Here is a 23,588-nt window from a genome sequence, read left to right on the forward strand (position 1 = left end):
ATGAGTGGAATGTTGAGAAAATTGTCTTTGAGAAATATTTGAACCCTAACCCTAACTAGCAAAACCCGAAGCTAGGGTTAGGGTTTTATTCCCATACAATGTAGACAGTTTTTGATGGCATGGCTGTGTTTTAGGGCTGAAAGGATATTTAGGAATATAGTTCTTTCAATATTTTCTAAACATTTTTTTCTGACCTATATGGCTGTATACAGTGCTTTGCCCCAAAAAGGAATGGTGGCTGAACTGCCCAACAAGCAAGAGTTTGAAAGAACCTGATTTGACTTTTAAAATCTTGCCATGGGCTTTGAAATCACAGGCAAATTAACAGATAAAGCCAAAATGTATTAGTTGTTTCGGACTTTTAGGCCACTTCAGCCTAAACGTCCATTCATTCAGCACTCCGTTCAACACGAAATTTCCAATGAAAGAATAGCTTTCAAAAATTAATTTGACCACTCCTGACACACTCTTTTGGTTTTGGCAGTGTTGCATTGTCTTTTCAAACTAATATTTTCATTCAGAGAAGCAGATTTTCCTGTCAAATAAGTGGAATGTTGAGAAAATTGTCTTTGAGAAATATTTGAACCCTAACCCTAACTGGCAAAACCCGAAGCTAGGGTTAGGGTTTTATTCCCATACAATGTAGACAGTTTTTGATGGCATGGCTGTGTTTTAGGGCTGAAAGGATACTTAGGAATATAGTTCTTTCAATGTTTTCTAAACATTTTTTTCTGACCTATATGGCTGTATACAGTGCTTTGCCCCAAAAAGGAATGGTGGCTGAACTGCCCAACTAGCAAAAAATTGAAAGAACCTGATTTAACTTTTAAACTCTTGCCATGGGCTTTGAAATCACAGGCAAATTAACAGATAAAGCCAAAATGTATTAGTTGTTTCGGACTTTTAGGCCACTTCAGCCTAAACGTACATTCATTCAGCACTCCGTTCAACACGAAATTTCCAATGAAAGAATAGCTTTCAAAAATTAATTCGACCACTCCTGACACACTCTTTTGGTTTTGGCAGTGTTGTATTGTCTTTTCAGACTCATATTTTGATTCAGAGAAGCAGATTTTCCTGTCAAATAAGTGAAATGTTGAGAAAATTGTCTTTAAGAAATATTTGAACCCTAACCCTAACTAGCAAAACCCGAAGCTAGGGTTAGGGTTTTATTCCCATACAATGTAGACAGTTTTTGATGGCATGGCTGTGTTTTAGGGCTGAAAGGATACTTAGGAATATAGTTCTTTCAATGTTTTCTAAACATTTTTTTCTGACCTATATGGCTGTATACAGTGCTTTGCCCCAAAAAGGAATGGTGGCTGAACTGCCCAACAAGCAAGAGTTCGAAAGAACCTGATTTAACTTTTAAAATCTTGCCATGGACTTTGAAATCACAGGCAAATTAACAGATAAAGCCAAAATGTATGAGTTGTTTCGGACTTTTAGGCCACTTCAGCCTAAAGGTACATTCATTCAGCACTTCGTTCAACACGAAATTTCCAATGAAAGAATAGCTTTCAAAAATTAATTTGACCACTCCTGACATACTCTTTTGGTTTTGGCAGTGTTGCATTGTCTTTTCAGACTTATATTTTGATTCAGAGAAGCAGATTTTCCTGTCAAATAAGTGGAATGTTGAGAAAACTGTCTTTGAGAAATATTTGAACCCTAACCCTAACTAGGAAAACCCGAAGCTAGTGTTAGGATTTTATTCCCATACAATGTAGATAGTTTTTGATGGCATGGCTGTGTTTTAGGGCTGAAAGGATTCTAAGGAATATAGTTCTTTCAATGTTTTCTAAACATTTTTTTCTGACCTATATGGCTGTATACAGTGCTTTGCCCTAAAAAGGTATGGTGGCTGAACTGCCCAACAAGCAAAAAATTGAAAGAACCTGATTTAACTTTTAAACTCTTGCCATGGGCTTTGAAATCACAGGCAATTTAACAGATAAAGCCAAAATGTATTTGTTGTTTCGGACTTTTAGGCCACTTCAGCCTAAACGTACATTCATTCAGCACTCCGTTCAACACGAAATTTCCAATGAAAGAATAGCTTTCAAAAATTAATTTGACCACTCCTGACACACTCTTTTGGTTTTGGCAGTGTTGCATTGTCTTTTCAAACTATTATTTTCATTCAGAGAAGCAGATTTTCCTGTCAAATAAGTGGAATGTTGAGAAAATTGTCTTTGAGAAATATTTGAACCCTAACCCTAACTGGCAAAACCCGAAGCTAGGGTTAGGGTTTTATTCCCATACAATGTAGACAGTTTTTGATGGCATGGCTGTGTTTTAGGGCTGAAAGGATACTTAGGAATATAGTTCTTTCAATGTTTTCTAAACATTTTTTTCTGACCTATATGGCTGTATACAGTGCTTTGCCCCAAAAAGGAATGGTGGCTGAACTGCCCAACAAGCAAAAAATTGAAAGAACCTGATTTAACTTTTAAACTCTTGCCATGGGCTTTGAAATCACAGGCAAATTAACAGATAAAGCCAAAATGTATTAGTTGTTTCGGACTTTTAGACCACTTCAGCCTAAACGTACATTCATTCAGCACTCCGTTCAACACGAAATTTCCAATGAAAGAATAGCTTTCAAAAATTAATTTGACCACTCCTGACACACTCTTTTGGTTTTGGCAGTGTTGTATTGTCTTTTCAGACTCATATTTTGATTCAGAGAAGCAAATTTTCCAGTCAAATGAGTGGAATGTTGAGAAAATTGTCTTTGAGAAATATTTGAACCCTAACCCTAACTAGCAAAACCCGAAGCTAGGGTTAGGAATTTATTCCCATACAATGTAGACAGTTTTTGATGGCATGGCTGTGTTTTAGGGCTGAAAGGATATTTAGGAATATATTTCTTTCAATGTTTTCTAAACATTTTTTTCTGACCTATATGGCTGTATACAGTGCTTTGCCCCAAAAAGGAATGGTGGCTGAACTGCCCAACAAGCAACAGTTTGAAAGAACCTGATTTAACTTTTAAAATCTTGCCATGGGCTTTGAAATCACAGGCAAATTAACAGATAAAGCCAAAATGTATTAGTTGTTTCGGACTTTTAGGCCACTTCAGCCTAAACGTCCATTCATTCAGCACTCCGTTCAACACGAAATTTCCAATGAAAGAATAGCTTTCAAAAATTAATTTGACCACTCCTGACACACTCTTTTGGTTTTGGCAGTGTTGCATTGTCTTTTCAAACTAATATTTTCATTCAGACAAGCAGATTTTCCTGTCAAATAAGTGGAATGTTGAGAAAATTGTCTTTGAGAAATATTTGAACCCTAACCCTAACTGGCAAAACCCGAAGCTAGGGTTAGGGTTTTATTCCCATACAATGTAGACAGTTTTTGATGGCATGACTGTGTTTTAGGGCTGAAAGGATACTTAGGAATATAGTTCTTTCAATGTTTTCTAAACATTTTTTTCTGACCTATATGGCTGTATACAGTGCTTTGCCCCAAAAAGGAATGGTGGCTGAACTGCCCAACAAGCAAAAAATTGAAAGAACCTGATTTAACTTTTAAACTCTTGCCATGGGCTTTGAAATCACAGGCAAATTAACAGATAAAGCCAAAATGTATTAGTTGTTTCGGACTTTTAGGCCACTTCAGCCTAAACGTACGTTCATTCAGCACTCCGTTCAACACGAAATTTCCAATGAAAGAATAGCTTTCAAAAATTAATTTGACCACTCCTGACACACTCTTTTGGTTTTGGCAGTGTTGTATTGTCTTTTCAGACTCATATTTTGATTCAGAGAAGCAGATTTTCCTGTCAAATAAGTGGAATGTTGAGAGAATTGTCTTTGAGAAATATTTGAACCCTAACCCTAACTAGCAAAACCCGAAGCTAGGGTTAGGGTTTTTTTCCCATACAATGTAGACAGTTTTTGATGGCATGGCTGTGTTTTAGGGCTGAAAGGATACTTAGGAATATAGTTCTTTCAATGTTTTCTAAACATTTTTTTCTGACCTATATGGCTGTATACAGTGCTTTGCCCCAAAAAGGAATGGTGTCTGAACTGCCCAACAAGCAAGAGTTCGAAAGAACCTGATTTAACTTTTAAAATCTTGCCATGGGCTTTGAAATCACAGGCAAATTAACAGATAAAGCCAAAATGTATTAGTTGTTTCGGACTTTTAGGCCACTTCAGCCTAAACGTCCATTCATTCAGCACTCCGTTCAACACGAAATTTCCAATGAAAGAATAGCTTTCAAAAATTAATTTGACCACTCCTGACACACTCTTTTGGTTTTGGCAGTGTTGCATTGTCTTTTCAAACTAATATTTTCATTCAGACAAGCAGATTTTCCTGTCAAATAAGTGGAATGTTGAGAAAATTGTCTTTGAGAAATATTTGAACCCTAACCCTAACTGGCAAAACCCGAAGCTAGGGTTAGGGTTTTATTCCCATACAATGTAGACAGTTTTTGATGGCATGACTGTGTTTTAGGGCTGAAAGGATACTTAGGAATATAGTTCTTTCAATGTTTTCTAAACATTTTTTTCTGACCTATATGGCTGTATACAGTGCTTTGCCCCAAAAAGGAATGGTGGCTGAACTGCCCAACAAGCAAAAAATTGAAAGAACCTGATTTAACTTTTAAACTCTTGCCATGGGCTTTGAAATCACAGGCAAATTAACAGATAAAGCCAAAATGTATTAGTTGTTTCGGACTTTTAGGCCACTTCAGCCTAAACGTACGTTCATTCAGCACTCCGTTCAACACGAAATTTCCAATGAAAGAATAGCTTTCAAAAATTAATTTGACCACTCCTGACACACTCTTTTGGTTTTGGCAGTGTTGTATTGTCTTTTCAGACTCATATTTTGATTCAGAGAAGCAGATTTTCCTGTCAAATAAGTGGAATGTTGAGAGAATTGTCTTTGAGAAATATTTGAACCCTAACCCTAACTAGCAAAACCCGAAGCTAGGGTTAGGGTTTTTTTCCCATACAATGTAGACAGTTTTTGATGGCATGGCTGTGTTTTAGGGCTGAAAGGATACTTAGGAATATAGTTCTTTCAATGTTTTCTAAACATTTTTTTCTGACCTATATGGCTGTATACAGTGCTTTGCCCCAAAAAGGAATGGTGTCTGAACTGCCCAACAAGCAAGAGTTCGAAAGAACCTGATTTAACTTTTAAAATCTTGCCATGGGCTTTGAAATCACAGGCAAATTAACAGATAAAGCCAAAATGTATTAGTTGTTTCGGACTTTTAGGCCACTTCAGCCTAAACGTACATTCATTCAGCACTCCGTTCAACACGAAATTTCCAATGAAAGAATAGCTTTCAAAAATTAATTTGACCACTCCTGACACACTCTTTTGGTTTTGGCAGTGTTGTTTTGTCTTTTCAGACTCATATTTTGATTCAGAGAAGCAAATTTTCCAGTCAAATGAGTGGAATGTTGAGAAAATTGTCTTTGAGAAATATTTGAACCCTAACCCTAACTAGCAAAACCCGAAGCTAGGGTTAGGAATTTATTCCCATACAATGTAGACAGTTTTTGATGGCATGGCTGTGTTTTAGGGCTGAAAGGATATTTAGGAATATATTTCTTTAAATGTTTTCTAAACATTTTTTTCTGACCTATATGGCTGTATACAGTGCTTTGCCCCAAAAAGGAATGGTGTCTGAACTGCCCAACAAGCAAGAGTTCGAAAGAACCTGATTTAACTTTTAAAATCTTGCCATGGGCTTTGAAATCACAGGCAAATTAACAGATAAAGCCAAAATGTATTAGTTGTTTCGGACTTTTAGGCCACTTCAGCCTAAACGTCCATTCATTCAGCACTCCGTTCAACACGAAATTTCCAATGAAAGAATAGCTTTCAAAAATTAATTTGACCACTCCTGACACACTCTTTTGGTTTTGGCAGTGTTGTATTGTCTTTTCAGACTTATATTTTGATTCAGAGAAGCAGATTTTCCTGTCAAATAAGTGGAATGTTGAGAAAACTGTCTTTGAGAAATATTTGAACCCTAACCCTAACTAGGAAAACCCGAAGCTAGTGTTAGGATTTTATTCCCATACAATGTAGATAGTTTTTGATGGCATGGCTGTGTTTTAGGGCTGAAAGGATTCTAAGGAATATAGTTCTTTCAATGTTTTCTAAACATTTTTTTCTGACCTATATGGCTGTATACAGTGCTTTGCCCCAAAAAGGTATGGTGGCTGAACTGCCCAACAAGCAAAAAATTGAAAGAACCTGATTTAACTTTTAAACTCTTGCCATGGGCTTTGAAATCACAGGCAATTTAACAGATAAAGCCAAAATGTATTTGTTGTTTCGGACTTTTAGGCCACTTCAGCCTAAACGTACATTCATTCAGCGCTCCGTTCAACACGAAATTTCCAATGAAAGAATAGCTTTCAAAAATTAATTTGACCACTCCTGACACACTCTTTTGGTTTTGGCAGTGTTGCATTGTCTTTTCAAACTATTATTTTCATTCAGAGAAGCAGATTTTCCTGTCAAATAAGTGGAATGTTGAGAAAATTGTCTTTGAGAAATATTTGAACCCTAACCCTAACTGGCAAAACCCGAAGCTAGGGTTAGGGTTTTATTCCCATATAATGTAGACAGTTTTTGATGGCATGGCTGTGTTTTAGGGCTGAAAGGATACTTAGGAATATAGTTCTTTCAATGTTTTCTAAACATTTTTTTCTGACCAATATGGCTGTATACAGTGCTTTGCCCCAAAAAGGAATGGTGGCTGAACTGCCCAACAAGCAAGAGTTCGAAAGAACCTGATTTAACTTTTAAAATCTTGCCATGGACTTTGAAATCACAGGCAAATTAACAGATAAAGCCAAAATGTATTAGTTGTTTCGGACTTTTAGGCCACTTCAGCCTAAACGTACATTCATTCAGCACTCCGTTTAACACGAAATTTCCAATGAAAGAATAGCTTTCAAAAATTAATTTGACCACTCCTGACACACTCTTTTGGTTTTGGCAGTGTTGTATTGTCTTTTCAGACTCATATTTTGATTCAGAGAAGCAGATTTTCCTGTCAAATAAGTGGAATGTTGAGAAAACTGTCTTTGAGAAATATTTGAACCCTAACCCTAACTAGCAAAACCCGAAGCTAGGGTTAGGGTTTTATTCCCATACAATGTAGACAGTTTTTGATGGCATGGCTGTGTTTTAGGGCTGAAAGGATTCTTAGGAATATAGTTCTTTCAATGTTTTCTAAACATTTTTTTCTGACCTATATGGCTGTATACAGTGCTTTGCCCCAAAAAGGAATGGTGTCTGAACTGCCCAACATGCAAGAGTTCGAAAGAACCTGATTTAACTTTTAAAATCTTGCCATGGGCTTTGAAATCACAGGCAAATTAACAGATAAAGCCAAAATGTATTAGTTGTTTCGGACTTTTAGGCCACTTCAGCCTAAACGTCCATTCATTCAGCACTCCGTTCAACACGAAATTTCCAATGAAAGAATAGCTTTCAAAAATTAATTTGACCACTCCTGACACACTCTTTTGGTTTTGGCAGTGTTGTATTGTCTTTTCAGACTTATATTTTGATTCAGAGAAGCAGATTTTCCTGTCAAATAAGTGGAATGTTGAGAAAACTGTCTTTGAGAAATATTTGAACCCTAACCCTAACTAGGAAAACCCGAAGCTAGTGTTAGGATTTTATTCCCATACAATGTAGATAGTTTTTGATGGCATGGCTGTGTTTTAGGGCTGAAAGGATTCTAAGGAATATAGTTCTTTCAATGTTTTCTAAACATTTTTTTCTGACCTATATGGCTGTATACAGTGCTTTGCCCCAAAAAGGTATGGTGGCTGAACTGCCCAACAAGCAAAAAATTGAAAGAACCTGATTTAACTTTTAAACTCTTGCCATGGGCTTTGAAATCACAGGCAATTTAACAGATAAAGCCAAAATGTATTTGTTGTTTCGGACTTTTAGGCCACTTCAGCCTAAACGTACATTCATTCAGCACTCCGTTCAACACGAAATTTCCAATGAAAGAATAGCTTTCAAAAATTAATTTGACCACTCCTGACACACTCTTTTGGTTTTGGCAGTGTTGCATTGTCTTTTCAAACTATTATTTTCATTCAGAGAAGCAGATTTTCCTGTCAAATAAGTGGAATGTTGAGAAAATTGTCTTTGAGAAATATTTGAACCCTAACCCTAACTGGCAAAACCCGAAGCTAGGGTTAGGGTTTTATTCCCATACAATGTAGACAGTTTTTGATGGCATGGCTGTGTTTTAGGGCTGAAAGGATACTTAGGAATATAGTTCTTTCAATGTTTTCTAAACATTTTTTTCTGACCTATATGGCTGTATACAGTGCTTTGCCCCAAAAAGGAATGGTGGCTGAACTGCCCAACAAGCAAAAAATTGAAAGAACCTGATTTAACTTTTAAACTCTTGCCATGGGCTTTGAAATCACAGGCAAATTAACAGATAAAGCCAAAATGTATTAGTTGTTTCGGACTTTTAGACCACTTCAGCCTAAACGTACATTCATTCAGCACTCCGTTCAACACGAAATTTCCAATGAAAGAATAGCTTTCAAAAATTAATTTGACCACTCCTGACACACTCTTTTGGTTTTGGCAGTGTTGTATTGTCTTTTCAGACTCATATTTTGATTCAGAGAAGCAAATTTTCCAGTCAAATGAGTGGAATGTTGAGAAAATTGTCTTTGAGAAATATTTGAACCCTAACCCTAACTAGCAAAACCCGAAGCTAGGGTTAGGGTTTTATTCCCATACAATGTAGACAGTTTTTGATGGCATGGCTGTGTTTTAGGGCTGAAAGGATATTTAGGAATATATTTCTTTAAATGTTTTCTAAACATTTTTTTCTGACCTATATGGCTGTATACAGTGCTTTGCCCCAAAAAGGAATGGTGTCTGAACTGCCCAACAAGCAAGAGTTCGAAAGAACCTGATTTAACTTTTAAAATCTTGCCATGGGCTTTGAAATCACAGGCAAATTAACAGATAAAGCCAAAATGTATTAGTTGTTTCGGACTTTTAGGCCACTTCAGCCTAAACGTCCATTCATTCAGCACTCCGTTCAACACGAAATTTCCAATGAAAGAATAGCTTTCAAAAATTAATTTGACCACTCCTGACACACTCTTTTGGTTTTGGCAGTGTTGTATTGTCTTTTCAGACTTATATTTTGATTCAGAGAAGCAGATTTTCCTGTCAAATAAGTGGAATGTTGAGAAAACTGTCTTTGAGAAATATTTGAACCCTAACCCTAACTAGGAAAACCCGAAGCTAGTGTTAGGATTTTATTCCCATACAATGTAGATAGTTTTTGATGGCATGGCTGTGTTTTAGGGCTGAAAGGATTCTAAGGAATATAGTTCTTTCAATGTTTTCTAAACATTTTTTTCTGACCTATATGGCTGTATACAGTGCTTTGCCCCAAAAAGGTATGGTGGCTGAACTGCCCAACAAGCAAAAAATTGAAAGAACCTGATTTAACTTTTAAACTCTTGCCATGGGCTTTGAAATCACAGGCAATTTAACAGATAAAGCCAAAATGTATTTGTTGTTTCGGACTTTTAGGCCACTTCAGCCTAAACGTACATTCATTCAGCGCTCCGTTCAACACGAAATTTCCAATGAAAGAATAGCTTTCAAAAATTAATTTGACCACTCCTGACACACTCTTTTGGTTTTGGCAGTGTTGCATTGTCTTTTCAAACTATTATTTTCATTCAGAGAAGCAGATTTTCCTGTCAAATAAGTGGAATGTTGAGAAAATTGTCTTTGAGAAATATTTGAACCCTAACCCTAACTGGCAAAACCCGAAGCTAGGGTTAGGGTTTTATTCCCATATAATGTAGACAGTTTTTGATGGCATGGCTGTGTTTTAGGGCTGAAAGGATACTTAGGAATATAGTTCTTTCAATGTTTTCTAAACATTTTTTTCTGACCAATATGGCTGTATACAGTGCTTTGCCCCAAAAAGGAATGGTGGCTGAACTGCCCAACAAGCAAGAGTTCGAAAGAACCTGATTTAACTTTTAAAATCTTGCCATGGACTTTGAAATCACAGGCAAATTAACAGATAAAGCCAAAATGTATTAGTTGTTTCGGACTTTTAGGCCACTTCAGCCTAAACGTACATTCATTCAGCACTCCGTTTAACACGAAATTTCCAATGAAAGAATAGCTTTCAAAAATTAATTTGACCACTCCTGACACACTCTTTTGGTTTTGGCAGTGTTGTATTGTCTTTTCAGACTCATATTTTGATTCAGAGAAGCAGATTTTCCTGTCAAATAAGTGGAATGTTGAGAAAACTGTCTTTGAGAAATATTTGAACCCTAACCCTAACTAGCAAAACCCGAAGCTAGGGTTAGGGTTTTATTCCCATACAATGTAGACAGTTTTTGATGGCATGGCTGTGTTTTAGGGCTGAAAGGATTCTTAGGAATATAGTTCTTTCAATGTTTTCTAAACATTTTTTTCTGACCTATATGGCTGTATACAGTGCTTTGCCCCAAAAAGGAATGGTGTCTGAACTGCCCAACATGCAAGAGTTCGAAAGAACCTGATTTAACTTTTAAAATCTTGCCATGGGCTTTGAAATCACAGGCAAATTAACAGATAAAGCCAAAATGTATTAGTTGTTTCGGACTTTTAGGCCACTTCAGCCTAAACGTCCATTCATTCAGCACTCCGTTCAACACGAAATTTCCAATGAAAGAATAGCTTTCAAAAATTAATTTGACCACTCCTGACACACTCTTTTGGTTTTGGCAGTGTTGTATTGTCTTTTCAGACTTATATTTTGATTCAGAGAAGCAGATTTTCCTGTCAAATAAGTGGAATGTTGAGAAAACTGTCTTTGAGAAATATTTGAACCCTAACCCTAACTAGGAAAACCCGAAGCTAGTGTTAGGATTTTATTCCCATACAATGTAGATAGTTTTTGATGGCATGGCTGTGTTTTAGGGCTGAAAGGATTCTAAGGAATATAGTTCTTTCAATGTTTTCTAAACATTTTTTTCTGACCTATATGGCTGTATACAGTGCTTTGCCCCAAAAAGGTATGGTGGCTGAACTGCCCAACAAGCAAAAAATTGAAAGAACCTGATTTAACTTTTAAACTCTTGCCATGGGCTTTGAAATCACAGGCAATTTAACAGATAAAGCCAAAATGTATTTGTTGTTTCGGACTTTTAGGCCACTTCAGCCTAAACGTACATTCATTCAGCACTCCGTTCAACACGAAATTTCCAATGAAAGAATAGCTTTCAAAAATTAATTTGACCACTCCTGACACACTCTTTTGGTTTTGGCAGTGTTGCATTGTCTTTTCAAACTATTATTTTCATTCAGAGAAGCAGATTTTCCTGTCAAATAAGTGGAATGTTGAGAAAATTGTCTTTGAGAAATATTTGAACCCTAACCCTAACTAGCAAAACCCGAAGCTAGGGTTAGGAATTTATTCCCATACAATGTAGACAGTTTTTGATGGCATGGCTGTGTTTTAGGGCTGAAAGGATATTTAGGAATATATTTCTTTCAATGTTTTCTAAACATTTTTTTCTGACCTATATGGCTGTATACAGTGCTTTGCCCCAAAAAGGAATGGTGGCTGAACTGCCCAACAAGCAAAAAATTGAAAGAACCTGATTTAACTTTTAAACTCTTGCCATGGGCTTTGAAATCACAGGCAAATTAACAGATAAAGCCAAAATGTATTAGTTGTTTCGGACTTTTAGACCACTTCAGCCTAAACGTACATTCATTCAGCACTCCGTTCAACACGAAATTTCCAATGAAAGAATAGCTTTCAAAAATTAATTTGACCACTCCTGACACACTCTTTTGGTTTTGGCAGTGTTGTATTGTCTTTTCAGACTCATATTTTGATTCAGAGAAGCAAATTTTCCAGTCAAATGAGTGGAATGTTGAGAAAATTGTCTTTGAGAAATATTTGAACCCTAACCCTAACTAGCAAAACCCGAAGCTAGGGTTAGGAATTTATTCCCATACAATGTAGACAGTTTTTGATGGCATGGCTGTGTTTTAGGGCTGAAAGGATATTTAGGAATATATTTCTTTCAATGTTTTCTAAACATTTTTTTCTGACCTATATGGCTGTATACAGTGCTTTGCCCCAAAAAGGAATGGTGGCTGAACTGCCCAACAAGCAAGAGTTTGAAAGAACCTGATTTAACTTTTAAAATCTTGCCATGGGCTTTGAAATCACAGGCAAATTAACAGATAAAGCCAAAATGTATTAGTTGTTTCGGACTTTTAGGCCACTTCAGCCTAAACGTCCATTCATTCAGCACTCCGTTCAACACGAAATTTCCAATGAAAGAATAGCTTTCAAAAATTAATTTGACCACTCCTGACACACTCTTTTGGTTTTGGCAGTGTTGCATTGTCTTTTCAAACTAATATTTTCATTCAGACAAGCAGATTTTCCTGTCAAATAAGTGGAATGTTGAGAAAATTGTCTTTGAGAAATATTTGAACCCTAACCCTAACTGGCAAAACCCGAAGCTAGGGTTAGGGTTTTATTCCCATACAATGTAGACAGTTTTTGATGGCATGACTGTGTTTTAGGGCTGAAAGGATACTTAGGAATATAGTTCTTTCAATGTTTTCTAAACATTTTTTTCTGACCTATATGGCTGTATACAGTGCTTTGCCCCAAAAAGGAATGGTGGCTGAACTGCCCAACAAGCAAAAAATTGAAAGAACCTGATTTAACTTTTAAACTCTTGCCATGGGCTTTGAAATCACAGGCAAATTAACAGATAAAGCCAAAATGTATTAGTTGTTTCGGACTTTTAGGCCACTTCAGCCTAAACGTACGTTCATTCAGCACTCCGTTCAACACGAAATTTCCAATGAAAGAATAGCTTTCAAAAATTAATTTGACCACTCCTGACACACTCTTTTGGTTTTGGCAGTGTTGTATTGTCTTTTCAGACTCATATTTTGATTCAGAGAAGCAGATTTTCCTGTCAAATAAGTGGAATGTTGAGAAAATTGTCTTTGAGAAATATTTGAACCCTAACCCTAACTAGCAAAACCCGAAGCTAGGGTTAGGAATTTATTCCCATACAATGTAGACAGTTTTTGATGGCATGGCTGTGTTTTAGGGCTGAAAGGATATTTAGGAATATATTTCTTTAAATGTTTTCTAAACATTTTTTTCTGACCTATATGGCCGTATACAGTGCTTTGCCCCAAAAAGGAATGGTGTCTGAACTGCCCAACAAGCAAGAGTTCGAAAGAACCTGATTTAACTTTTAAAATCTTGCCATGGGCTTTGAAATCACAGGCAAATTAACAGATAAAGCCAAAATGTATTAGTTGTTTCGGACTTTTAGGCCAATTCAGCCTAAACGTCCATTCATTCAGCACTCCGTTCAACACGAAATTTCCAATGAAAGAATAGCTTTCAAAAATTAATTTGACCACTCCTGACACACTCTTTTGGTTTTGGCAGTGTTGTATTGTCTTTTCAGACTTATATTTTGATTCAGAGAAGCAGATTTTCCTGTCAAATAAGTGGAATGTTGAGAAAACTGTCTTTGAGAAATATTTGAACCCTAACCCTAACTAGGAAAACCCGAAGCTAGTGTTAGGATTTTATTCCCATACAATGTAGATAGTTTTTGATGGCATGGCTGTGTTTTAGGGCTGAAAGGATTCTAAGGAATATAGTTCTTTCAATGTTTTCCAAACATTTTTTTCTGACCTATATGGCTGTATACAGTGCTTTGCCCCAAAAAGGTATGGTGGCTGAACTGCCCAACAAGCAAAAAATTGAAAGAACCTGATTTAACTTTTAAACTCTTGCCATGGGCTTTGAAATCACAGGCAATTTAACAGATAAAGCCAAAATGTATTTGTTGTTTCGGACTTTTAGGCCACTTCAGCCTAAACGTACATTCATTCAGCGCTCCGTTCAACACGAAATTTCCAATGAAAGAATAGCTTTCAAAAATTAATTTGACCACTCCTGACACACTCTTTTGGTTTTGGCAGTGTTGCATTGTCTTTTCAAACTATTATTTTCATTCAGAGAAGCAGATTTTCCTGTCAAATAAGTGGAATGTTGAGAAAATTGTCTTTGAGAAATATTTGAACCCTAACCCTAACTGGCAAAACCCGAAGCTAGGGTTAGGGTTTTATTCCCATATAATGTAGACAGTTTTTGATGGCATGGCTGTGTTTTAGGGCTGAAAGGATACTTAGGAATATAGTTCTTTCAATGTTTTCTAAACATTTTTTTCTGACCAATATGGCTGTATACAGTGCTTTGCCCCAAAAAGGAATGGTGGCTGAACTGCCCAACAAGCAAGAGTTCGAAAGAACCTGATTTAACTTTTAAAATCTTGCCATGGACTTTGAAATCACAGGCAAATTAACAGATAAAGCCAAAATGTATTAGTTGTTTCGGACTTTTAGGCCACTTCAGCCTAAACGTACATTCATTCAGCACTCCGTTTAACACGAAATTTCCAATGAAAGAATAGCTTTCAAAAATTAATTTGACCACTCCTGACACACTCTTTTGGTTTTGGCAGTGTTGTATTGTCTTTTCAGACTCATATTTTGATTCAGAGAAGCAGATTTTCCTGTCAAATAAGTGGAATGTTGAGAAAACTGTCTTTGAGAAATATTTGAACCCTAACCCTAACTAGCAAAACCCGAAGCTAGGGTTAGGGTTTTATTCCCATACAATGTAGACAGTTTTTGATGGCATGGCTGTGTTTTAGGGCTGAAAGGATTCTTAGGAATATAGTTCTTTCAATGTTTTCTAAACATTTTTTTCTGACCTATATGGCTGTATACAGTGCTTTGCCCCAAAAAGGAATGGTGTCTGAACTGCCCAACATGCAAGAGTTCGAAAGAACCTGATTTAACTTTTAAAATCTTGCCATGGGCTTTGAAATCACAGGCAAATTAACAGATAAAGCCAAAATGTATTAGTTGTTTCGGACTTTTAGGCCACTTCAGCCTAAACGTCCATTCATTCAGCACTCCGTTCAACACGAAATTTCCAATGAAAGAATAGCTTTCAAAAATTAATTTGACCACTCCTGACACACTCTTTTGGTTTTGGCAGTGTTGTATTGTCTTTTCAGACTTATATTTTGATTCAGAGAAGCAGATTTTCCTGTCAAATAAGTGGAATGTTGAGAAAACTGTCTTTGAGAAATATTTGAACCCTAACCCTAACTAGGAAAACCCGAAGCTAGTGTTAGGATTTTATTCCCATACAATGTAGACAGTTTTTGATGGCATGGCTGTGTTTTAGGGCTGAAAGGATACTTAGGAATATAGTTCTTTCAATGTTTTCTAAACATTTTTTTCTGACCTATATGGCTGTATACAGTGCTTTGCCCCAAAAAGGAATGGTGGCTGAACTGCCCAACAAGCAAAAAATTGAAAGAACCTGATTTAACTTTTAAAATCTTGCCATGGGCTTTGAAATCACAGGCAGATTAACAGATAAAGCCAAAATGTATTAGTTGTTTCGGACTTTTAGGCCACTTCAGCCTAAACGTACATTCATTCAGCACTCCGTTCAACACGAAATTTCCAATTAAAGAATAGCTTTCAAAAATTAATTTGACCACTCCTGACACACTGTTTTGGTTTTGGCAGTGTTGCATTGTCTTTTCAAACTAATATTTTCATTCAGAGAAGCAGATTTTCCTGTCAAAAAGTGGAATGTTGAGAAAATTGTCTTTGAGAAATATTTGAACCCTAACCCTAACTGGCAAAACCCGAAGCTAGGGTTAGGGTTTTATTCCCATACAATGTAGACAGTTTTTGATGGCATGGCTGTGTTTTAGGGCTGAAAGGATACTTAGGAATATAGTTCTTTCAATGTTTTCTAAACATTTTTTTCTGACCTATATGGCTGTATACAGTGCTTTGCCCCAAAAAGGAATGGTGGCTGAACTGCCCAACAAGCAAAAAATTGAGAGAACCTGATTTAACTTTTAAACTCTTGCCATGGGCTTTGAAATCACAGGCAAATTAACAGATAAAGCCAAAATGTATTAGTTGTTTCGGACTTTTAGACCACTTCAGCCTAAACGTACATTCATTCAGCACTCCGTTCAACACGAAATTTCCAATGAAAGAATAGCTTTCAAAAATTAATTTGACCACTCCTGACACACTCTTTTGGTTTTGGCAGTGTTGTATTGTCTTTTCAGACTCATATTTTGATTCAGAGAAGCAGATTTTCCTGTCAAATAAGTGGAATGTTGAGAAAACTGTCTTTGAGAAATATTTGAACCCTAACCCTAACTAGCAAAACCCGAAGCTAGGGTTAGGGTTTTATTCCCATACAATGTAGACAGTTTTTGATGGCATGGCTGTGTTTTAGGGCTGAAAGGATTCTACGGAATATAGTTCTTTCAATGTTTTCTAAACATTTTTTTCTGACCTATATGGCTGTATACAGTGCTTTGCCCCAAAAAGGAATGGTGGCTGAACTGCCCAACAAGCAAAAAATTGAAAGAACCTGATTTAACTTTTAAACTCTTGCCATGGGCTTTGAAATCACAGGCAAATTAACAGATAAAGCCAAAATGTATTAGTTGTTTCGGACTTTTAGACCACTTCAGCCTAAACGTCCATTCATTCAGCACTCCGTTCAACATGAAATTTCCAATGAAAGAATAGCTTTCAAAAAATAATTTGACCACTCCTGACACACTCTTTTGGTTTTGGCAGTGTTGTATTGACTTTTCAGACTCATATTTTGATTCAGAGAAGCAAATTTTCCAGTCAAATGAGTGGAATGTTGAGAAAATTGTCTTTGAGAAATATTTGAACCCTAACCCTAACTAGCAAAACCCGAAGCTAGGGTTAGGGTTTTATTCCCATACAATGTAGACAGTTTTTGATGGCATGGCTGTGTTTTAGGGCTGAAAGGATTCTACGGAATATAGTTCTTTCAATGTTTTCTAAACATTTTTTTCTGACCTATATGGCTGTATACAGTGCTTTGCCCCAAAAAGGAATGGTGGCTGAACTGCCCAACAAGCAAAAAATTGAAAGAACCTGATTTAACTTTTAAACTCTTGCCATGGGCTTTGAAATCACAGGCAAATTAACAGATAAAGCCAAAATGTATGAGTTGTTTCGGACTTTTAGGCCACTTCAGCCTAAACGTACATTCATTCAGCACTCCGTTCAACACGAAATTTCCAATGAAAGAATAGCTTTCAAAAATTAATTTGACCACTCCTGACACACTCTTTTGGTTTTGGCAGTGTTGTATTGTCTTTTCAGACTCATATTTTGATTCAGAGAAGCAGATTTTCCTGTCAAATAAGTGGAATGTTGAGAAAAATGTCTTTGAGAAATATTTGAACCCTAACCCTAACTAGCAAAACCCGAAGCTAGGGTTAGGGTTTTATTCCCATATAATGTAGACAGTTTTTGATGGCATGGCTGTGTTTTAAGGCTGAAAGGATACTTAGGAATATAGTTCTTTCAATGTTTTCTAAACATTTTTTTCTGACCAATATGGCTGTATACAGTGCTTTGCCCAAAAAGGAATGGTGGCTGAACTGCCCAACAAGCAAGAGTTCGAAAGAACCTGATTTAACTTTTAAAATCTTGCCATGGACTTTGAAATCACAGGCAAATTAACAGATAAAGCCAAAATGTATTAGTTGTTTCGGACTTTTAGGCCACTTCAGCCTAAACGTACATTCATTCAGCACTCCGTTTAACACGAAATTTCCAATGAAAGAATAGCTTTCAAAAATTAATTTGACCACTCCTGACACACTCTTTTGGTTTTGGCAGTGTTGTATTGTCTTTTCAGACTCATATTTTGATTCAGAGAAGCAGATTTTCCTGTCAAATAAGTGGAATGTTGAGAAAACTGTCTTTGAGAAATATTTGAACCCTAACCCTAACTAGCAAAACCCGAAGCTAGGGTTAGGGTTTTATTCCCATACAATGTAGACAGTTTTTGATGGCATGGCTGTGTTTTAGGGCTGAAAGGATTCTAAGGAATATAGTTCTTTCAATGTTTTCTAAACATTTTTTTCTGACCTATATGGCTGTATACAGTGCTTTACCCCAAAAAGGAATGGTGGCTGAACTGCCCAACAAGCAAGAGTTCGAAAGAACCTGATTTAACTTTAAAATCTTGCCATGGGCTTTGAAATCACAGGCAGATTAACAGATAAAGCCAAAATGTATTAGTTGTTTCGGACTTTTAGGCCACTTCAGCCTAAACGTACATTCATTCAGCACTCCGTTCAACACGAAATTTCCAATGAAAGAATAGCTTTCAAAAATTAATTTGACCACTCCTGACACACTCTTTTGGTTTTGGCAGTGTTGTATTGTCTTTTCAGACTCATATTTTGATTCAGAGAAGCAGATTTTCCTGTCAAATAAGTGGAATGTTGAGAAAACTGTCTTTGAGAAATATTTGAACCCTAACCCTAACTAGCAAAACCCGAAGCTAGGGTTAGGGTTTTATTCCCATACAATGTAGACAGTTTTTGATGGCATGGCTGTGTTTTAGGGCTGAAAGGATACTTAGGAATATAGTTCTTTCAATGTTTTCTAAACATTTTTTTCTGACCTATATGGCTGTATACAGTGCTTTGCCCCAAAAAGGAATGGTGGCTGAACTGCCCAACAAGCAAAAAATTGAAAGAACCTGATTTAACTTTTAAACTCTTACCATGGGCTTTGAAATCACAGGCAAATTAACAGATAAAGCCAAAATGTATCAGTTGTTTCGGACTTTTAGGCCACTTCAGCCTAAACGTCCATTCATTCAGCACTCCGTTCAACATGAAATTTCCAATGAAAGAATAGCTTTCATAAAATAATTTGACCACTCCTGACACACTCTTTTGGTTTTGGCAGTGTTGTATTGACTTTTCAGACTCATATTTTGATTCAGAGAAGCAAATTTTCCAGTCAAATGAGTGGAATGTTGAGAAAATTGTCTTTGAGAAATATTTGAACCCTAACCCTAACTAGCAAAACCCGAAGCTAGGGTTAGGGTTTTATTCCCATACAATGTAGACAGTTTTTGATGGCATGGCTGTGTTTTAGGGCTGAAAGGATATTTAGGAATATAGTTCTTTCAATGTTTTCTAAACATTTTTTTCTGACCTATATGGCTGTATACAGTGCTTTGCCCCAAAAAGGAATGGTGGCTGAACTGCCCAACAAGCAAGAGTTTGAAAGAACCTGATTTGACTTTTAAAATCTTGCCATGGGCTTTGAAATCACAGGCAAATTAACAGATAAAGCCAAAATGTATTAGTTGTTTCGGACTTTTAGGCCACTTCAGCCTAAACGTCCATTCATTCAGCACTCCGTTCAACACGAAATTTCCAATGAAAGAATAGCTTTCAAAAATTAATTTGACCACTCCTGACACACTCTTTTGGTTTTTGCAGTGTTGCATTGTCTTTTCAAACTAATATTTTCATTCAGAGAAGCAGATTTTCCTGTCAAATAAGTGGAATGTTGAGAAAATTGTCTTTGAGAAATATTTGAACCCTAACCCTAACTGGCAAAACCCGAAGCTAGGGTTAGGGTTTTATTCCCATACAATGTAGACAGTTTTTGATGGCATGGCTGTGTTTTAGGGCTGAAAGGATACTTAGGAATATAGTTCTTTCAATGTTTTCTAAACATTTTTTTCTGACCTATATGGCTGTATACAGTGCTTTGCCCCAAAAAGGAATGGTGGCTGAACTGCCCAACTAGCAAAAAATTGAAAGAACCTGATTTAACTTTTAAACTCTTGCCATGGGCTTTGAAATCACAGGCAAATTAACAGATAAAGCCAAAATGTATTAGTCGTTTCGGACTTTTAGGCCACTTCAGCCTAAATGTACATTCATTCAGCACTCCGTTCAACACGAAATTTCCAATGAAAGAATAGCTTTCAAAAATTAATTTGACCACTCCTGACACACTCTTTTGGTTTTGGCAGTGTTGTATTGTCTTTTCAGACTCATATTTTGATTCAGAGAAGCAAATTTTCCAGTCAAATGAGTGGAATGTTGAGAAAATTGTCTTTGAGAAATATTTGAACCCTAACCCTAACTAGCAAAACCCGAAGCTAGGGTTAGGGTTTTATTCCCATACAATGTAGACAGTTTTTGATGGCATGGCTGTGTTTTAGGGCTGAAAGGATACTTAGGAATATAGTTCTTTCAATGTTTTCTAAACATTTTTTTCTGACCAATATGGCTGTATACAGTGCTGTGCCCCAAAAAGGAATGGTGGCTGAACTGCCCAACAAGCAAGAGTTCGAAAGATCCTGATTTAACTTTTAAAATCTTGCCATGGACTTTGAAATCACAGGCAAATTAACAGATAAAGCCAAAATGTATTAGTTGTTTCGGACTTTTAGGCCACTTCAGCCTAAACGTACATTCATTCAGCACTCCGTTCAACACGAAATTTCCAATGAAAGAATAGCTTTCAAAAATTAATTTGACCACTCCTGACACACTCTTTTGGTTTTGGCAGTGTTGTATTGTCTTTTCAGACTCATATTTTGATTCAGAGAAGCAGATTTTCCTGTCAAATAAGTGGAATGTTGAGAAAACTGTCTTTGAGAAATATTTGAACCCTAACCCTAACTAACAAAACCCGAAGCTAGGGTTAGGGTTTTATTCCCATACAATGTAGACAGTTTTTGATGGCATGGCTGTGTTTTAGGGCTGAAAGGATTCTTAGGAATATAGTTCTTTCAATGTTTTCTAAACATTTTTTTCTGACCTATATGGCTGTATACAGTGCTTTGCCCCAAAAAGGAATGGTGTCTGAACTGCCCAACAAGCAAGAGTTCGAAAGAACCTGATTTAACTTTTAAAATCTTGCCATGGGCTTTGAAATCACAGGCAATTTAACAGATAAAGCCAAAATGTATTTGTTGTTTCGGACTTTTAGGCCACTTCAGCCTAAACGTCCATTCATTCAGCACTCCGTTCAACACGAAATTTCCAATGAAAGAATAGCTTTCAAAAATTAATTTGACCACTCCTGACACACTCTTTTGGTTTTGGCAGTGTTGTATTGTCTTTTCAGACTTATATTTTGATTCAGAGAAGCAGATTTTCCTGTCAAATAAGTGGAATGTTGAGAAAATTGTCTTTGAGAAATATTTGAACCCTAACCCTAACTGGCAAAACCCGAAGCTAGGGTTAGGGTTTTATTCCCATACAATGTAGACAGTTTTTGATGGCATGGCTGTGTTTTAGGGCTGAAAGGATACTTAGGAATATAGTTCTTTCAATGTTTTCTAAACATTTTTTTCTGACCTATATGGCTGTATACAGTGCTTTGCCCCAAAAAGGAATGGTGGCTGAACTGCCCAACAAGCAAAAAATTGAAAGAACCTGATTTAACTTTTAAACTCTTGCCATGGGCTTTGAAATCACAGGCAAATTAACAGATAAAGCCAAAATGTATTAGTTGTTTCGGACTTTTAGACCACTTCAGCCTAAACGTACATTCATTCAGCACTCCGTTCAACACGAAATTTCCAATGAAAGAATAGCTTTCAAAAATTAATTTGACCACTCCTGACACACTCTTTTGGTTTTGGCAGTGTTGTATTGTCTTTTCAGACTCATATTTTGATTCAGAGAAGCAAATTTTCCAGTCAAATGAGTGGAATGTTGAGAAAATTGTCTTTGAGAAATATTTGAACCCTAACCCTAACTAGCAAAACCCGAAGCTAGGGTTAGGAATTTATTCCCATACAATGTAGACAGTTTTTGATGGCATGGCTGTGTTTTAGGGCTGAAAGGATATTTAGGAATATATTTCTTTCAATGTTTTCTAAACATTTTTTTCTGACCTATATGGCTGTATACAGTGCTTTGCCCCAAAAAGGAATGGTGGCTGAACTGCCCAACAAGCAAGAGTTTGAAAGAACCTGATTTAACTTTTAAAATCTTGCCATGGGCTTTGAAATCACAGGCAAATTAACAGATAAAGCCAAAATGTATTAGTTGTTTCGGACTTTTAGGCCACTTCAGCCTAAACGTCCATTCATTCAGCACTCCGTTCAACACGAAATTTCCAATGAAAGAATAGCTTTCAAAAATTAATTTGACCACTCCTGACACACTCTTTTGGTTTTGGCAGTGTTGCATTGTCTTTTCAAACTAATATTTTCATTCAGACAAGCAGATTTTCCTGTCAAATAAGTGGAATGTTGAGAAAATTGTCTTTGAGAAATATTTGAACCCTAACCCTAACTGGCAAAACCCGAAGCTAGGGTTAGGGTTTTATTCCCATACAATGTAGACAGTTTTTGATGGCATGACTGTGTTTTAGGGCTGAAAGGATACTTAGGAATATAGTTCTTTCAATGTTTTCTAAACATTTTTTTCTGACCTATATGGCTGTATACAGTGCTTTGCCCCAAAAAGGAATGGTGGCTGAACTGCCCAACAAGCAAAAAATTGAAAGAACCTGATTTAACTTTTAAACTCTTGCCATGGGCTTTGAAATCACAGGCAAATTAACAGATAAAGCCAAAATGTATTAGTTGTTTCGGACTTTTAGGCCACTTCAGCCTAAACGTACATTCATTCAGCACTCCGTTCAACACGAAATTTCCAATGAAAGAATAGCTTTCAAAAATTAATTTGACCACTCCTGACACACTCTTTTGGTTTTGGCAGTGTTGTATTGTCTTTTCAGACTCATATTTTGATTCAGAGAAGCAGATTTTCCTGTCAAATAAGTGGAATGTTGAGAAAATTGTCTTTGAGAAATATTTGAACCCTAACCCTAACTAGCAAAACCCGAAGCTAGGGTTAGGGTTTTTTTCCCATACAATGTAGACAGTTTTTGATGGCATGGCTGTGTTTTAGGGCTGAAAGGATACTTAGGAATATAGTTCTTTCAATGTTTTCTAAACATTTTTTTCTGACCTATATGGCTGTATACAGTGCTTTGCCCCAAAAAGGAATGGTGTCTGAACTGCCCAACAAGCAAGAGTTCGAAAGAACCTGATTTAACTTTTAAAATCTTGCCATGGGCTTTGAAATCACAGGCAAATTAACAGATAAAGCCAAAATGTATTAGTTGTTTCGGACTTTTAGGCCACTTCAGCCTAAACGTACATTCATTCAGCACTCCGTTCAACACGAAATTTCCAATGAAAGAATAGCTTTCAAAAATTAATTTGACCACTCCTGACACACTCTTTTGGTTTTGGCAGTGTTGTTTTGTCTTTTCAGACTCATATTTTGATTCAGAGAAGCAAATTTTCCAGTCAAATGAGTGGAATGTTGAGAAAATTGTCTTTGAGAAATATTTGAACCCTAACCCTAACTAGCAAAACCCGAAGCTAGGGTTAGGAATTTATTCCCATACAATGTAGACAGTTTTTGATGGCATGGCTGTGTTTTAGGGCTGAAAGGATATTTAGGAATATATTTCTTTAAATGTTTTCTAAACATTTTTTTCTGACCTATATGGCTGTATACAGTGCTTTGCCCCAAAAAGGAATGGTGGCTGAACTGCCCAACAAGCAAGAGTTTGAAAGAACCTGATTTAACTTT

The sequence above is a fragment of the Atractosteus spatula genome, chromosome 5, assembly GCF_055471065.1.
Source record: "Atractosteus spatula isolate fAtrSpa1 chromosome 5, fAtrSpa1.hap1, whole genome shotgun sequence".
Taxonomy (NCBI): domain Eukaryota; kingdom Metazoa; phylum Chordata; class Actinopteri; order Semionotiformes; family Lepisosteidae; genus Atractosteus; species Atractosteus spatula.